This window comes from Nipponia nippon, unplaced genomic scaffold (assembly GCF_047370975.1).
Source record: "Nipponia nippon isolate SJK-2023a ecotype South Korea unplaced genomic scaffold, ASM4737097v1 scaffold_6, whole genome shotgun sequence".
In the NCBI taxonomy this organism is placed as follows: domain Eukaryota; kingdom Metazoa; phylum Chordata; class Aves; order Pelecaniformes; family Threskiornithidae; genus Nipponia; species Nipponia nippon.
This window is the reverse complement of record NW_028262380.1, coordinates 64,956,919-64,974,776: the sequence shown is the minus strand read 5'-3', so window position 1 is coordinate 64,974,776 and position 17,858 is coordinate 64,956,919. Positions and strand designations below refer to the sequence as shown.

The window sequence follows — 17,858 nt, the reverse complement described above, 5'->3', positions numbered from 1 at the left end:
CCTTGAGGCGTGGTGCAAGCCGGCGTCTCCTCCAGCGCTCGGGATGGGGCGAGCTGACTGCCTGTGTTGGGATGCCCCAGGCTGTGTGCCCCAGCGTGGCCGCACGGGCATTTAACCGCTGGCTGGCGCCGGCCCCGGGCAGGGGGCAGCCAATGGCACCGGCGGGCAGCGCTGCCGCGTGCGGAGGTGTCGCCGGGAACTGGCCTCCCACGTTTCCTCCGGCCTCCGCCGGGACGCCGGCCCTAAAAAAGCTCCTTGTGGTTGCAGGATGACGAGACGGGCTCACAGTTAATGACCGACTGCGCTGGCCCTGTGTTTTGATTGCTAAATTTATTCCGTTCACACACTTCCCGCTGTGACACACACAAACAACTACGGCATTGCCCACGCTGAGCACCAGACCCTGTCCCAGGGATGGCATCCTCCTAACGCGTGTATTTGGGAGCGACGTTTGCCCCGTGCCATGGGCCAGGGTGCTGAAACCTGCGTGGGACCTGCCGGGACTCAGCCTTCCCCTGCGCCTGGGGGCAGGAGCAAAAAACGCTGTGCTAGAAGGAGAGGACATGGCTATTTTCATGCCCACAGATGCATTGGTGCAAGGGCGAAAGGAAATACTAAATGGAGGTGCGCAGGGAGGGAACATAGCACTCTCAGCCCTTCTTCCAGCTGCTGGCCAGGGGATGAAACCTCTGCTCTGGAAAACACAGGCAACAACACGTGCAAATGTGTATGACCATGTATATCCACGGTCATGTACATGCAATTATATGTATGAATACATATACATGCACTGCATATACCCCAGGGTTTCTTGGTGTAGCGTGGATTATAACGCAGTAAGCCAGCTGCAGATAGCCCCTACTCGCTCACAGATAATATGAGAGGGGGTTTGCAAACCTCCAGACGTGCACACGTGCACACACCCTGACGCAGCGCAAACGCACCTCTCTGCCTGTGCGGTTTAGGACAGGACCAGCACCCGCCAGCTGTACACTGGGCTTTTCCCTCTGCCCCAGCCTGGGCGGAAGGAAGACCACTTCCTCGCCTGTATTTGGCCATTGCTAAATCCTCCGTGCCCGCAACACCCCCTCTCTGCTAATAAAAACATGCCACAAGTGCAAATAGGTTGCTTTGAAGCAGGCAATGCATCTCTGCTCTGCAAGCTGGGTTCTTCCTACAGCCAAGCCTCAGGTGATGGGCATGGCCACAGCGTGAGGGGGCCAGGAGGAGGGTGCCTACGGGTGTTTTATTGGGGGGGAGGTGTAAATGGTGGTATTGATGCTCTGCAAGGAGCGTTTGCACGTCCTCCCCGGGTGGGAGGAGGTGTTCCTGCTGCCCTGGGTAGAAGAAAGAGGCCTTCAGACAGCAGAGCCCTGTTCCAGGGAGCTGCCATGGCAGGGGAAGCCCGTGAAACTTGGTTTGCCTTCAGTGGCAAACAGCTCCTGGCCTGCCCTGCTGTAAAGCTCTGGCAAACAACAGTCACCTGCAATGGCCCCTGGGTGCAGGGACCCAAATTTCCAGAGGTGAGGGCACAGTCCAGGGGACATGGTGAGGGCTGCAGGTTTACAGGGATTCACAGGAGATGCTGGCACTGTAAAATAAATGGCTTCAGGAAACTTGAGCAGGGTCAGGATTGAGCCAGGGCTCTGTAAACTGCAAATTATCTGAATCTGCCTGGGACGTATCAACCACAGACAGCAGCATCCAGAAAGCATCCCCCATGCTGTGACACCACTGCGGCTCAACAGAGCGTCTTGTGAAACCAGACATGTCAGTCTGCTGTTGTGAATGCCTGCTTAATTTCATCCTTCAAAATCTCCTGCCTTTTCCCCCATCGTTACCAGCCAGGGGACTGCGCGTGTCTGCCCTGTGAGGACTGTGCAAGGACCACGCAGGTGCCGAGTGCAATGAGCATCATCTTTTTTCTCCTTCCTCCTGGCCGCCATGCAGGGAGGCCCTGGTGCCGCCCCTGCCCCACTGCTGTCCCCACAGCCCCTCGGCCTCCAGACAGGCGCTGTCAAGCCGCTCGCTCTCACGCAGGCGCACACCTTCGGCAGATGTTTTCCCTCTTCTTCCGTACCCGACCCCTGCCGCAGATACCGTGGGACGTATTTTCCTCTCGACCTGTGACAAAATTATACCCCTGTCCCTGGCCAGATATGAGTTCACATTGCCAACCTTTTTTAGGCACCTCCAACAATTACCATGTTTTGTTGTTGTGTGTTTTTTTTTTTTACGTCAAACCTGCACTTAACTCGGCCCCCAAAGACCTGGTGCTGCCTTGTGTCCAAGCGCTGCTATGTGAGAAGGGGATAAACACTGAGCTGTGCGTACCTGGCTTTTTTATAACACAGGTCACTCGCTGTGCCACCGGCCACCCACCCCAAAGTCACCTCCCTCCCCTCTGGTGGCTCTAAAATGCCTGTGGCACCTGTACACCCAACAGCGCTCGCTGCCAGCACCCCGACCTGACCCCAAGTCCCCACGACCTCCAATAGCACTGGGCCGAAAGACCAAGGTCTGTCGCCCAAATCCCTTCCAGAGCGCATCCCACAGCATCAGCCAGACTGCCCACCAGCTCTGCCTTTGTTTTGCAAGGAAAGGAAACCCCATCCCACACATTGTAATCTTACAATAAGCCTTTAAAAAAACAAACCAAAACAACAATATTTAGGATTATTGTTGTTACACCAGAGGTGAGAAATGGACTGAGGGTGGGGGAAGCAGCTGTCTGACCAGTGTTTTAAATGCCAGCGTGCATGCCCCCAAGTACTATACTCTCCTGAGATGCTCAGTCCCTGGAGATGGCTGGGATGGGAAGCAGTGGGGCAAGGAAGACGGGGGAAACCTGGTCAGGCTAACGCCAGCACCCTCAGGCTACCGGGGAGGAGGTGGCTGAGTCAGAGACGAGAGGACTGGCAGAGCTGGTAAAAAGATGCAGGAATATCACTTTTCTGTTTGACAAGTTGGATGATGCAGTGTTCATGATGACAGAGAAAAGATATGAGCACAGACAGCAGGAGGGATTAGAGACGCCAAAACCAAGATAGAACTTGGCACTGCAGAGAGCACGCTGACGGTGGAGGCACATAACAGCTGCTCTCCTCCGCCAGTTGAGACATCTCAGCATTGAAAATTCAAGAAATTAATATTGTTCCAAAAAAACACCATTCCCTCTTTTTTTTTCAGTCCGAGGCATTTTCGTAGTATTTATGTTGCTGGTGCACTTCTCTCCTGATTATACCTATGGGTTTTGACAGCAGCATCAAAAGGAAAAGTATCAATCAATGAACTGGAGCAGGAGAGACCGGGATGACAGCAGGACTCAAGGGCACACGTCCTTGGCCCTTTCCCAAACACTCAACACCAGCTCCTGCCTTATGCTTAGATCCAAATCCCTTTGCTGAGTGCTTATGGGTGACGGGTGCTACAATGGAGTGCTGCATTTTCAGTTGGGAGCAGACAGGAAAAACCTTGTCTCCTAAATATTCATTTCCCCCCGTATGTGCCTCGTTAACATCAGGAATTGCCCAGCGCCCAATCCCAAGGGATTCATTCCCACACTGCTCCTCTAAGAAAGGGTGCTCAGCCTTGCAAACCAGCCAGGTTCCCATGTCGCTACCTGCTTTGCAGGTGGACAGGCCACACGCCTGGCTTTGGCTCCTCCGCATGTGCAAGGGATCTGAGCAAAGGCATCATGCCTCTTCCCTGAAGTCTGAGTAAATATTACCTGCATTTCATAGCAGTAATGTGACACATAATGCAGTAGCTAATGATAACTTTTTAGGTGTTTGAAGAACAGCACTGATATTTCAACTCTTTCTGGCAGCAAGCCTCAGTTACAAACACTGTGATATACGGCAGATCGAAATTACCATCGTGTTTTTCACAGTGCGGAGGCAGGCACAAGTTTGGTTTATGCTAAGCCTTTAAAATTTGCTGTTTCTCCTCACTGGTAAAAAACACATTATAGGAGCCTGAGTCCTGGAGCCCTGAATTACAGACACACACAGGGCCCCCCTAACGCTAGACCCCTGCACAAGACCCACAGCCCTCTCCCCTTGCCCCCCGACAGCACAGGAATTAACCCACCCTTAGGTGTCGACCATGGAGTTTCCTTTACAGCCAGAGAAAACAAGCACTTTTAAGGCACCAGTCATTTGCCCTATTTCAGGCTGAAATGCATCGCAGACTGTTCGAAGTCTCCATGACACTGCCAAAGGACGGTGACCAGCATGCTGATCTCGTCCTACCAACAAGATGCACCATGCTCTTTCCCAACACACATGCAAGGCAAATTCCCCAAACCCCTCTCTCCCCACCTCCCATGCCAGCCCCATGCTCCCTTCACTTCCACTTCTAGCATTTTTATACTGCCCTCCTCTGAGCAACGGGCTCCAGGCTCTTTGCAAATATTTTTCCCTCAGAAGAAAATGCCACGCAGAGGCACTTGTCAAAACTAGACCTGCGTGGCCACCCCCATCTCCCCTGGAGGCTGCAGGCAGATGGGCTGGACAGTAAGGACCCAGGTTGGGCTCCCTGCAGAGGGAAGCGATTAACTCTCAAAATTAAAAATAACTATGGGAGTAACGATGCGATTACTTTTTCCAGATGCAAGATGTGCTTGCCTAGCAGGTGCCAGCTCCATTTCTTCTATGGGAGTCAAAAGTGCTACTTGTGGATAATTGGGTATGCTCCTATTGCCAGCTGCTGGTTTTCAGGCACACTCGACCATCACATGCAAAAGCCCCTTCCCAAATGCCTGCAGCAGCTGGGAAGTACAAATGGAGGCTGCTCAGCCCCTTGCACCCACATTTGTAGGGACAGCACAAGGCTGGTCCCTCCGCAGCCCCCATCCCTCCTCACCACTGTCTCCACGCACACGGCTCCAGCCTCTTCTGGGCGGGGGAGCCACAAAACCAGCACATCACCTTGATGGTCTGTTCGGACAGAGGCTTACAGGTGCTGTCCCTGTTCTGCACTACTTTGCAGTTTGTGCTTCTACTCGTCGCTGAAGCAAAATGCATGGAGCAATAATCGGTATTCGCATTGTGCCCATTGCAGCTGGAAGTCGTGGCTGGGCAGGTACCTTGTGCCGTCTCTGCCAGATGTGTGTGACCAGATTCTCAGGTCCTATAAATCCACATTCATCAGCCAACTTGGCTGAATTCACTAATTTGAGGCCATGACTTCTTCAGCTGTGGGCCAGGTGCCTTGTTTCTGTCTGGCCACTCTCAGATCCAACACATCTTCCTGCACACAGGCACTACTGCAGCTTGCTGCCCTTGGTCAATATAAGGTCAGGGACAGACGCCCAGCTCTGCCCCGCATCAGGGACCGGTATTGACACTGCTGGTACGGGCACCGGGCAGCTCCAGTGCAGCTGGGCTGTCAATAGCTCAGCACTGACAGCAGTAATCATAGCGACAGCAATAGGTAATTACAGCTCATAAAATTTCATTCAGAGTACAATATCTTCTACAGTCATTCCCTGCTCAGAAGTCAGTCCCTTGGGAGGTGGGAGCAATAAGTATTTGTCAATCACAAGCTGGGAATGGAATGATAACAGAGCCTTAACATGAAAAGCCCCCTCCAGCCACCTCCATGTGCTCGCCCCCGCTCCAACTGGAATTGCAGAGATCTGTGCCAGGCACTGGCAAAGCAGCGCGACGTCAGTTCTCTCAGGAAACAAAATACAGCAATGAGCTGGGGCCAGCTTTGCCCTTGCGTCAGCTGGCAGCTTGGGGTGACCTGCTCCAAGTTGCTGGTTTGAAATACAGCCAGCTGCGCCGTGCGTGCCTATCAGATATCTATAAATGTTTCACAGTATCCTAATTTGTTGTTGGAGGGAAAAAAGCCATCAGAAGGAAATGACTGATTGAAATGATTGTATGAAACAGGGACTGCACGAGTGTGAACGGGTGATGCGGAGGCACAGGCTGCCGGGAGTGGGCAGAGAGGTCAGGACAGGGTTGGCAGCTCGAGGGATGAAGACATCTGTACAGAGAGCCAGACCCTCCTCCTGGAGGGCGGTCAGCACTCCGCTGGTTCCTGTACTGGTCATTATGGCTCGCTCGGTCTAAATTTATCACTGCTCGGTGTAGCTGGACAGGAAGCGCTACCACAGTCTCCTGGGAGCCTCAAAAAGCTGGATAGATACCATCAACGCAGCCCTGAGCAAGAGACCAGCAGCAATTTGGCTCATACCTCCAAAGGACAGAAGCCAGTTTGCAGCGTTTTCTCCACTACGAGAGTCATCCCATGAAGATGCTGAGCAGCTGGGACCGGGGGCAGCCCAGCCTTCAGCCAGCCTTCTGGGTGCACAGAGTGCATGACTCCATCAGAGAACACCAGAGAAAGATGGTCCCCATCACTGACTAATCCTGTGAGTGGAAAGCCTGCCCCATAGTCAAAGCATCATCTGTCGTGACAAGGTCTGCACACTCCTTGCAGATGTCTCCTGTGCCAAGAGGGTTGCCAGACCCTTGGTCTGACTTGGGATGATAAATTGTATCTCCAGGTTGGTCCAGTTTGCAATGAGCTAAATCTCTGAAATGCTTGAGCTGAGATGTTCTCCCCTAATGCTGACAACATGTTTTTCCTTAGCCTTACTCATCTTTTTTTTTTAATCTTCAGAATGTTAATAACTTTTTTTAAAAAAAAGACCAAAAAAGAACCAAAAAAACAAAAAAAAACACTACCAAAACCCAAACAACCCAAAAAACCCCCCAAAACAGAGAATCATAGACTCATAGACTCATAGAATTGTTAAGGTTGGAAAAGACCCTTAAGATCATCGAAGTCTCAACCAATACAAGCATAGAAAATAAAAGCAAGACAGAAGATATTAAATCTCTGGGACAGCAGAAGCGCTTTCCAACAGTCAAGATAACCTATTTCTTTATATGCAAATTTCCTCCTATTAACAAAGTAATTAAACCCTCATTGTTCAAAACCCAACCCAAGCCCAACTGCAGGACCACATCACACACTGGGTGAGTTTCCCTTTGAGCCGAGCTTATTCAGCACAGCACCCGCACCGTGCACAGCGGAACTGCTCGTCCCACGGCAGAGAAGGGAGTCAGACCTTCTGGGAAAAGATGCTTAGGGCAGAAGATGCAGGAGAATAGAAAGTCCGAAGTTGCCTGCTTCCTTGGAGTATGAAGGATGGAGGAGGAAGGAGGAATCCAGAGCTGTCCTTGCTTACCTACAAACACGCTAGGCAGGCATGAAGCCTACAGCTTTGCAATAGCTAAGGAGCCCCATCGCTGCCCTTCCGCCCTCACCAGCCAGAAAGGCACAGTGTTTCTCCTGTTTGATTCATCAGGAAGAGCCTCATTTCCAGTGCCACAATGCCTAGCAAACCCTAAAGACATTTCACAGGTGTTTTGGCAAATTCTCTTCACTTAGTTGATGATCTAACTCTTTATTAACTAATTCTTTGAGTCCTGTAGCCACATCTTTCATGATATTCCATATTGTATAAGGATGATACGGATATAATAAAAATCGCATAGAAGTTATTCTACATTGTATAGGAATCTACATGCTTACGTTAAACCACTTTCAGGAAGAAACAAGTATTAAATCCAATGAGATGTTTCGTGGTTTTCCTTAGTTCCTAAAAGAGTGTATAAATACGGGGGGCGGGGGTGAAGCAGCGTTTTGAATGTCAGAGGGACAAAAGAAAACCTGGAATGATTAACTGGAAGTACTTTTCCTGAAAAAAACACCTGGGGTTATTGGTGACAAACCCATATGAGCGCTCAACCAGCAGCCAGAGTGCTGGTGTGGGTTTCCCAGGGAGGCTGTGCACAGTAGCTGTTCACCAAGCTGAGAGGTGCAGTTGACACACCTGAGGGATGGGATGCCATCCAGAGGGACCTCAACAGGCTGGAGAAATGGGCCTGTGTGAACCTCACAAGGTTCAACAAGGCCAAGTGCAAGGTCCTGCACCTGGGTCAGGGCAATCCCCAGCACCAATACAGGCTGGGAGATGAAGGGATTGAGAGCAGCCCTGAGGAGAAGGACTTGGGGGTACTGATAGATGAAAAGCTGGACATGAACCGGCAATGTGCTCTCGCAGCCCAGAAAGCCAACCGTATCCTGGGCTGCACCAAAAGCAGCGTGGCCAGCAGGTCGAGGGAGGTGATGCTGCCCCTCTACTCTGCTCCGGTGAGACCCCACCTGCAGTACTGCGTCTGGCTCTGGGGTCCTCAGCACAGGAAGGACATGGACCTGTTGGAGAGGGTCCAGAGGAGGGCCACAAAAATGATCAGAGGGATGGAGCACCTCTGCTATGAGGAAAGGCTGAGAGAGTTGGGGTTGTTCAGCCTGGAGAAGAGAAGGCTGCGGGGTGACCTTATTGCGACCTTTCAGTACTTAAGGGGGCTCATAAGAAAGATGGGGACAGACTTTTTAGCAGGGCCAGTAGCGATAGGACAGGGGGTAATGGTTTTAAACTAAAAGAGGGTAGATTCAGACTAGATATAAGGAAGAAATTTTTTACGATGAGGTGGTAAAACACTGGAACAGGTTGCCCAGAGAGGTGGTAGATGCCCCATCCCTGGAAACATTCAAGGCCAGGCTGGAGGGGGCTCTGAGCAACCTGATCCAGTTGTAGATGTCCCTGCTAATTGCAGGGGGGGGTGGACTAGATGCTGAGCAGCTATTCACCCCAGGAATCAGTTTACCTGAGTCAGATACTGGTTATAGGGCTGGATCAAAGGTTCACTCACAACAACATGATGACTTTAACACTCTTCCTTGTTTCATCTATTCATGAATAAAGCTTCCCCCCCGCCCCCCAGTTGTTCTTTGTAATTCTGTACCAATCAACTTGTATGAGCATGCTGTAAATGACAGAATGAAGTCTTACACAACAGACTAATTCTTCTGGACAAGTATATTTACACTCTGTTAAACTTCCAGCTGAATTCAATGGTACACCTCAAAGGAGTTAGGTACGTGTGATTGCACGTGCTAATCGCAGCCTTTTGACTCAGGCTACTTCCTCCTCGCTGCTCCCGCTGGAAACCCCTCTTATCGCACAATGCTTTTTTTCTGCATGCCGAATGCACAGAAGACTATTGCACAGGAGATAATACAAGCAGAAATCTTGAAAAAAATGAATACCGGATAAGCAAATACCCTCAAGCACAGAATTCACACTTACGCATAACTAGTGACAAAGAAAAAGATGTGGAGATATGTTTGATAACCAAGTAGGGAAGACTGATGCAAACAAATGCAGGCAAGGTGCTGGCTGGGGAAGCAGGGTCAAGAACCGCTGCCTGTTCCCAGCCTGCGTGGTCCACAGCTGGAGCAGGTACACAACACTCCCCTGCAATTTTTTTTTAGTAACTTCAGGGCTCAAGTCATTGACAAAAGCTTTCCTGAGGATTTCTAGTATTGTGCCTCTTGAAATGTCTGCAAGCTCCAGCACTGCCTGCCTCCTCAAGTCACGTATGCTAACTGTAAGGTGCCTGTGCTGTGGGAGCAGCCCTGCTCTGCCCAGATGTAATTACACGGTACACTTCGTGGCTTTCTATAAGGAAGTGGCATCGCCACCTCTCTCTTCCGCCAGGCACCTCTCCAGAAGCAGCCCAAACGGGAACGCAGAGCCATGAAAGGACTTCCTCTGTCCGCCCAGCCGCCCAGGGCGGGAGCGGGAGGATCCCTGGAAGCACCACCCCAGCTTCCGCGCCAGGGCATCCTCTGCCTTCAGCAGTGTCTAGGCACTTCTTGCTGAAGAAGTGAGGCCAGAATCACAAAAACTGATCCATCTCACTCATACTCCTTGCAGCTTCGTGGGCTTAAGCACTTCACTACCCAGCCCACATTCAAATCTTGCCCATGTGCGCAGCCATCACCTCTTCATATGACTAATGTGCTCCAGCAGGTATGCTCAAATCTTTCCATTCCCTCCAACGCCCAGTCACACAACTGAAAAATAAATGGAATAAATGAAGGTTTTGGTTTGATTCTCCTCCCATTTTTTTTTCCTTTTAATGAAACCAAACCCCAAAATAAAGCTAGCAAGAGCTTGCTGAGCATTAATGCAAATGGTGGCTCAAAAAGGCATCATCAAAAAAACACTCACTTTTGTGAACTTTTCAAAAAAACCCATTTCCCAGCATAGATCCATTAGCAAAACCTGCCCATGCTGTACTGGGACAGCCCCGCAGCACAGCATCGCCATTGCCAGTGGCAGCGATAAGCTTTCTGCTGAACTGGTGTGGGCTGGGGACCGACACCATCCAGGCTTGCTCTGTCATGAGCTTTTCCTGACCCGCCTGCGGCGTGTGTTGTACTAGGTTTGGCTGTGACAGCCAATTCTCTAGCTGACCAGGTGCCTACGGCCCCGACTCCAATGCAGCGATGCAGCATAGGGAAACGCTGCCATGATGGAGGTGCGGGAGTCAGCGCGGAGGGGCACGGGTGTGGGGGGCAAGAGATGGGCACGTGCTGGGCACTGCAGGCCCCTTGGCTATGCACAGGTCACCAGCGCTTGGGCCTGGAGCTTCTGGCTTTAACACTGGTAAAGTTTTTTACTTTAACACTGGTACACTTTTTGGGGTAACAAAGAAACTAGGAAACTTATAGTATTATTGAGAATGCTGTGTGTAGAAATATTCTAAATTATTATTCTTTCTTTCCTTTTCTGTAATGATTAGATCCTGATGAAACAGCCATGGAGATCTTGCTCTATAATGTGTGGTGCTGCTGACAGGCTGGTTTTTTCTGGCTGTGGGCCTCAGGAGCTGAATCTCTGAGGGAAGACAGGCAACAGTCACAGCTCCCTGCAAGGAGGTGCCTCTGCACGGTGCTCTGTTTGCTCACGGTTTGGGTCCTGCTTCCCTCTGAGCACAGGGAGAGAGGCACCCGTGCCCATGCAGGGCGAAGGTGCAGTGTCCTTCTCCTTCCCACCACCTCATCCTATGGTAAAACTATAATTTGATTCCTCTCCCTACAGCTATTTTTGGATTTTTCAGCACTGAAATTAGTATAACTCGTTCAGACAGGAAGTCGTTGCTACAGCACTAGAGAAGGGGACTTGGAAGTGAATACGAGTCTTTGATTAAAAGACAGACGTCTAAAACCCTTTTAATAAAACATACCAAAACGGATATATAAAAAAGGCCTATCAAAAGAATGCTCTACTCCTTTATCCTTACTTCATTTAGGCAAAAAGCAATGGAAACGCTTTTATAACAGTACTGTATAATTTACCAAGGAGTTTCTGCAATGGCAAAGAAATGATCGAACAAAGCTCTTCAAATAAAAGTAAATAACAAGAAAATTAAATAAATAGAAATCAAAGGTTTACTATGTGAGACACATCTTGAATGCTCAGAGTAAACACAACCATCTGGAGTTGTCCACGAAGCCTTCACTCAAAAAAATAATTTAGAACCCATACAAAAGAGGTGAGATGGATTTGTGTAAAAATCCAAGGAATTGACTGAGGACCAGTCAGACACACATCTTAAACCAGCTCAACTACATTGAGCCTTCACTAACCCCAAACCTTTGCCTAAAGGGGAAACGAGCCCATGTAAATGCCTTCTGCGTTTCTGGTGCTGGGGGAGCTAGAGACGATGGACATCTTATGGCAAGAGCGTTTCTCTCTCCTCACTCCTCACTCCTCGCCAGAAGGTCCCTGTCACCCTGTGAAAAGCAAGCTGCCTGCTTATTCCCCTCCCTGCTCACCCCATCTCATTGCCCCTTTGCTCCCCTCTCCCCGATACAAATCCAGTGACCTGAGCTACCCCAAAGAGGCATTGGGACTGCAACGAAAACCACCAGCCACTGTAACACCGATGCTGCCCGAGTCCGCAAGATATTTATCTCCTCTCAGTGTCCTGTTCGCTTCATGTTTAGTTAATTTTGGTTTGGAATAAACATCTCTTCAAATACCATTCCCACCAGAGAACTAAAATGTGCCAGGCGTGGACTGCCTTCTAAAACTGCTCCTATCAGGTAATTCACAAGTGGTATTTTTAAACCCATCCCTCACTGAACAACAGACATTACACCCAGCCACCCACAGACACTTCTGTGTCTTGTGAGAGGCTGTAAGCAGCGAGACATCACACACGCAGATGGCAGATTTGATAGGAGCCTGACCTTCATGCTCCCATGAATAACACACGCGCTCCTCAGTACTTATTTCTATTTGAGGAAGAGGCAATTGCACGAAGTCGAGGATGCATGCAGCAAGGAAAAAACCTGAGGGAAGAGGGGAGCAGTCACCCAGGGCAGAAGCCGGGGACACAATGCTGCAGGGGATACCGAAACCCTCCTGTGCCCTGCAATCCCCTGAGGGCAGCTGCCCGCTCCAGGGCAATGCCTAGCTGCCCTCAGTAAAGTGAAAAAAACCCAAGAGCTGCCGTCCCAGAGCTCCCAGCAGCCAGGGAAGCTCCCTGAAATGCTGCCTTGGAGGCAGGGTAAGAGGGGCCCAGGAGCAGGGCAGGGCTTGTTTAGCTGTACAAAACCACACTTGGTTTTTGCCGATTCCTGAGCAAGAGGGAGCCAGCATTAGAGCTGAAATAAGCCACTTCCAGGCTATATGGAATATTAGCAGCAGAACCAGGACCATGACAGGAGATGCTGATACTTCAGGCTAAGGCCATGCTGTTCCTGAATCAACAAGGAACAGATTAAGTGCAATGTTGCACAACTTTTATGTCTCCTTACAGACAAAGGCTTTGCTGCTCGTCATCACCAAAGATCACAGCACTTACTAAATAAAAGGTCTTGACAAACTCCTTTGTGAGTCTTGACATGCTTTTTACTTCAAGTTCCCCATCACAAGCAGATATGGCTTTTTGTTTATATTTGTTTCATAGTGTTCCCAAACAGTTGCAGAGCTGCTTCACATGGCAGTCGGGTTCAATACTGAATGAAATAGCATCCACCCGTAATATGAAACGTGTTTGACCCCCGCCCGGAGACTTAAATCCATCTACACAGGCAGTCTTGAGGCAAGTACTCAGTGGAACACCAGCAGCGAGGCAGATGAGCCACAACAAGATCCGACGCTATTCGGACAGCAGACTCCGTTGCATAACTGTGCTTCTGCGTTACGCTTCCCCGAAAGCCTCCAACTGCACTGTGTGTCTGAAATGATTAAGTGAAATAACCACCAGCTCTTGAGCCGCACTTGGAGATTGCACGACTTGTGCAACGTGTGCTTTCAGCAGAATTGCCTGCAGAATATCCACGCTGACCTCAATCTCTGGGTGTCATTGTTAAAGCAAACGCACGCTTAAATGATAAGACAAAGCACATCTCCACAGGCCCGAATGACAGAAGGGTTCAGGTACAGATAAGACGTTTTCAGTTTAGAGCCATGTCTACGTCTTGCTTGTTTAAGGACTTTTCCTGTTCTTTTTTTCTTCTTCTTCTTCTTAAGATATGGTCAACAAAACGTTTTGAACGCTATAGACCATTAGCTGAGTCTGTCTGGCTGAAGGGCAAAAATAGCCATCCCTCAGTCTGAGCTTTAAAATAGCTCCTCCCCAACGGGAGTCAAATGTTCCCCGGCTGGGAAAGATGTTTATTTCTCTCCCTCTTTTTTAAACATTTAATTTCAGCTTATGTAGGCAATGTGGTCAAACATGACACAGCCCAGAGCAGCAGCTCAGAGGAGACAGGATAAGAGTCTCTAATACGCTAACTGCATCACGCCTCGAAAGACGAAAGCCTGATTTAGCAGCAGCACATGGGCAGCCTCATCAGAGAGCCCGTTTTGGAGTCAGTTCCCGCACGCTGTAAGTGCGACTCGTGTCCATACATTCAGGCGACAAGAGTCCTGGCTGGCACTTGTTCTTTTCTCAGGCATCATGAAAATCATACACAGAAATACATTCAGTACAGCATTTAATAAAGACAGATCAAGAAATAAAGAGCAGCAATATTTAAAAAAAGCAATATAGGGTTTTGAAAAATGGAGATTGCTGAAGGATTGGAAAACACCACATAATAAAATAAAAGAATTATAATGTGCAAGTAGACAGAACTCCTGCTATATGGAATAAAACATTCGTGATGGGGGGCTCCTGGACTAGTGCATAAGATAAACTGTGAAACCACATAGTCTGTATGGCTGTTGAACCTGTTTTTAGACGCAGAGCTGACCAAGTAACAGGCTAAAAAGAACACATAGGAGGACTTTTAACTTAGTCTCTCTGTGATTTTTTACATGTTTTTAATGATACACCACATTTTGTTGAGACTTTTCAATGAGAAACCTCTTAGGAGAAAACTCAGTTTCAAAATATTCATCAGCTCATATGCATTTATTATTATGCTCCATCTTAAGAGATGCTTGTTAATCTTGAAAGGCCTCAGGACATCGCTGATCTCTAATTGAGAAGGGTCAGCTTTTAGAGTAAAAAAAGCTGTGCTGAAATTTAATTTTTCAGAGCATAAAAATTTCAATCCAAATTCAGTACAAGGAGCTTTCAGAAGGCAGTTGAGTTTTCTTTCCTTTGAGGTAAAACAGAAGGAAGGAGTAATGTACTAATATTACTTAGTCGAGAGGATGTAATATATATGCACATATATATTATATAAACACTCTAATTATCAGTCTCCAACCACTTTTTCTACCTGGCTAACTCTCAGGAAAACTAAACTCCCTATGAAATGCCTCTATGGTCCACATCAACCCAAGCAATTATTTCCAATAGGAAAGGACAAGCAGTACTTGCCAACATTTCCAATGGGAGCTGCTACAGGCTGCAGTCTTTTGAGAATCTAAACTATTTATATAGGTATCCTAAAGGAAGGCCATTTCACAGGCTCACGAAAGGCTTCAGGTGCACCAGTTGGTAAGGAAGTTACACAGGGAGTTCCCTTAATTTCCTGATCAGCTGTTAATTAATAACTAACAGACAACCAGATATATGCTTAGAGCCCTATCAACACCATCTGGCAGACGATGATCTGCAACCTGGGAAGCCATGGCGCATGCACATCAGCACTGCATGATCAGCCCTGGCTGTAACCAGACTCAAACTGTTTCATGTCTGTCTGTTGTTCTGTAGTTCTCTTTTTTCCCCTCCAGTAAAAAGAGAAAAAGCAGGGACACATAAGCTAGGTACGACATCACGGATACAATAGCCAGTGTACGTGCACAGTTTCTTTATCTACTCTAAAAACCCCACTCGTATTCCAATTTTCTTACATTTTTTCATTTCAGGGTAAAGCATATTTGATGGAAAAGTCAAACTTTGTTTGTGAATCAGAACTAGCACTGAGGTTAAAATGTACTTACATTTAAAAAAACCTGTAAATTGAACCCTCGTACCTGGTATGGAAGTGGATGGCTCAACACCACTCTCTTGTGGGCAGAGATCTGAAGGCCTATGGCTGTACCGAGCATGCAGATGTGCAGACAGCTCCAATAAAAACAAACGTCTTTTCAGTCTAACTCCCTCTCCCCCCCCAGTCAGCCATACCCACAGACCTTTTCTGCCAGGGAGTACAATGCAAGACAGGCATATTAATAAATGTAATGCAAACTTCTCTGAGCTTTTCCTCTTCTTCCTTTGTTTCAAGTGTCCGTTTAGCAGCTGTCACAGGGAGACAGAGATAAATCAATTTTTTTCACCTCCCTGTACTCATTTGTCTGTGTCATTTCTTCTGTGTGTAATCTTTCTTTATTGTGTGCTGCATATTCTCCCTTTCACTTTCCTCTACTGGCAGTTTTTTTCCTTCCAACAGCCATACTCCTCCTCACCGCAGGGTAGACTCACTGAAGACCAGCATGTAATATTCACCAGTAAGCACTCATTTTGCCCGACAGTACTCTTAAGGAGAACCCCACATGTCCAGCTTTCCCACTCTCCTGCTGGATAACGCACGACTTCACCTTAACCCTGCAGGCTGCAATTAAAGAGCCGAAATCCAAAATGAAACCGGGCATTTCACAGGAGGTACATTAATAATTGCACAGTACAGCAGACAAGCAAAACGGGACCCACTGATGCTCCAGTCACAGTGATACATCGATGCTTCTCAAGCACATGTTGATGGAAGCTGTTCACTGCTGTCTAACGGCCACGCATGGATCAGGCAATTTGGGGTATATCTGGTCTTAGCTAATTAAATTGGGGTTTAGTCCAAAGTCAACTGAAATGAGAAAGCGTCTCTCCACTGACATGGCTGCTGAGATGCATCCCACATTTGTATCCAGCGAACAGGCTACAAGCACAGCACTGAAACACAAATGGAAACCAAAGCAAAGATCAAGCCAGGGTATCAGGACCCCTGGTGTAATACTGGTATTAAATGAATTCATGCCCTTCTATTGTTTTGAGACAGAACTGACTCAGCCATATACTTCACTAAAAGGTCCTCTAGCTGTCAGGCACACTAGTGCTCAAGTCCTTCCTCCCGAGTAAAACAGAGGTAGGGACAGAATAGAATTATTCTGTTTCCGAATGAAATAATCTCGGGAGTCACAACAATAATTTCTAGGTTGCAGTTTTCCAGCACAGCAACTACTCAGCTTCCCCCTTACCCCTATACTTTACCACGATGGTACAGCACCTCTTTCTGGTGAGAGAACTATTAATCCATCAATGAAAAGGTTTCCAAAAATTACGCTACCTGACACAGTGGGACTGGCTACAGGTTTCCTGGCTAGTACTGATAGCTCCGAGACCAGCTCAAGCCACCTGATGACACTCAGAAAACAACCAGGGATCTTTTCTCGGCCAAAGCATGTTGTCATCAAATGCAAAACCAGAAATTTTGATTTAACAAAACATTTTGCAAATATGTAACAGCTTTGATAAACAATGTATAATCCTTCAACATCCTCAAAACCAAAACATTTCCTTCCCCATCGCCCTTTAAGTCCCAAGAAAGCTGTTTAAACACAGAAACAGGCTAAGCTTGGAAATCACACACATGTTTTCCAATAAGAACCTTCAAACCCCTACAAATTTCAGCTTCAAGTTCCTGCCCAGTTCTTTGCCGTCTGGCACTTTTTTGTGAATTAACAATTTCAAGGCAATGTTAATAGCCATTATCTGAAAATTTTATGAGAAAGAGCGCTAGACACTTAGCTAGCATAAGATTAGCACTGGCATATTTGTCCTAATTTCTGGGGAGCCACCTGAATGTCTGTCTTCTATTAGCTGAGGATCTGTCCATACCTGGAATATTTAAAAATCACAGAAAAACGCTTATCTTTGATCCCCCCCAATAAAGCTAATCTGATAGTACAAAGAGGGATGCTCATGGCACACAACAAAGTTTTGAATAGATGAAACCAATCATCTTTTAGTAATGCACAACAAAAGAAAAACCAAAGGGGAAGTTCTGAAATATCACCGCTCCTTTCAGACGCTGACTGGCTGACAGACCAGCAGAATTTCAACTCCAATAGGCATGAATTAGTTTCCAGGCAAAGAAGCAGAGATAAAAGGGGAAGGGATTTAAAGAATTTCTCATGGGGTTTTGTCAAAGTTTTATTTTCTGCCTGGTCTACAGAGAGAGGGCTCAGCTGTGATTTCAGCCTCTCTCTCTTTTTTTTTTTTTTATTTTATTAACAATAAACTTCATGGTTGGCCACATAAAACATGGTAAATCTTTGTACATTTCTCACTGTATCTTGTCTAATCACCTTCACAATGTCTGTTACCTCTTGGGATGACAGAGTAGAAGCTACTAAAACTGTAATCTTAAAAAACCCCAACATGTTAAAATTATCTAAAATGACTGAATTTTCAGCATTTGCACTACAGTTCTTACCATTCACACATTTTATTTCATTTTACTTTGACCTCTCTTCCAACCATGTGAGCACAATAGGCAAAGCATCCTCGTTAGTAAGATATGAT

At 47.7% G+C, this 17,858-nt stretch overlaps 1 protein-coding gene across 6 annotated transcripts in view; it reads right to left on the bottom strand.

Annotated features, from left to right (window-relative positions):
* The window catches only part of DMP1 (dentin matrix acidic phosphoprotein 1), a 46,806-nt gene that overhangs the window by 3,831 nt on the left and 25,117 nt on the right, over positions 1–17,858 (bottom strand). The window contains exons 3-4 of one of the 6 annotated variants that reach the window (XM_087737632.1): positions 9,873–9,945; positions 2–694 (exon numbers count right to left, since the gene is read on the bottom strand). The gene's annotated coding sequence lies outside the window, so the exon portion shown is untranslated. Of the gene's footprint in view, position 1; positions 9,946–12,746; positions 14,350–17,858 lie in introns of those variants that run through there. The other 5 variants (XM_087737631.1, XM_087737630.1, XM_087737633.1 and 2 more) reach the window with 5 other exon arrangements.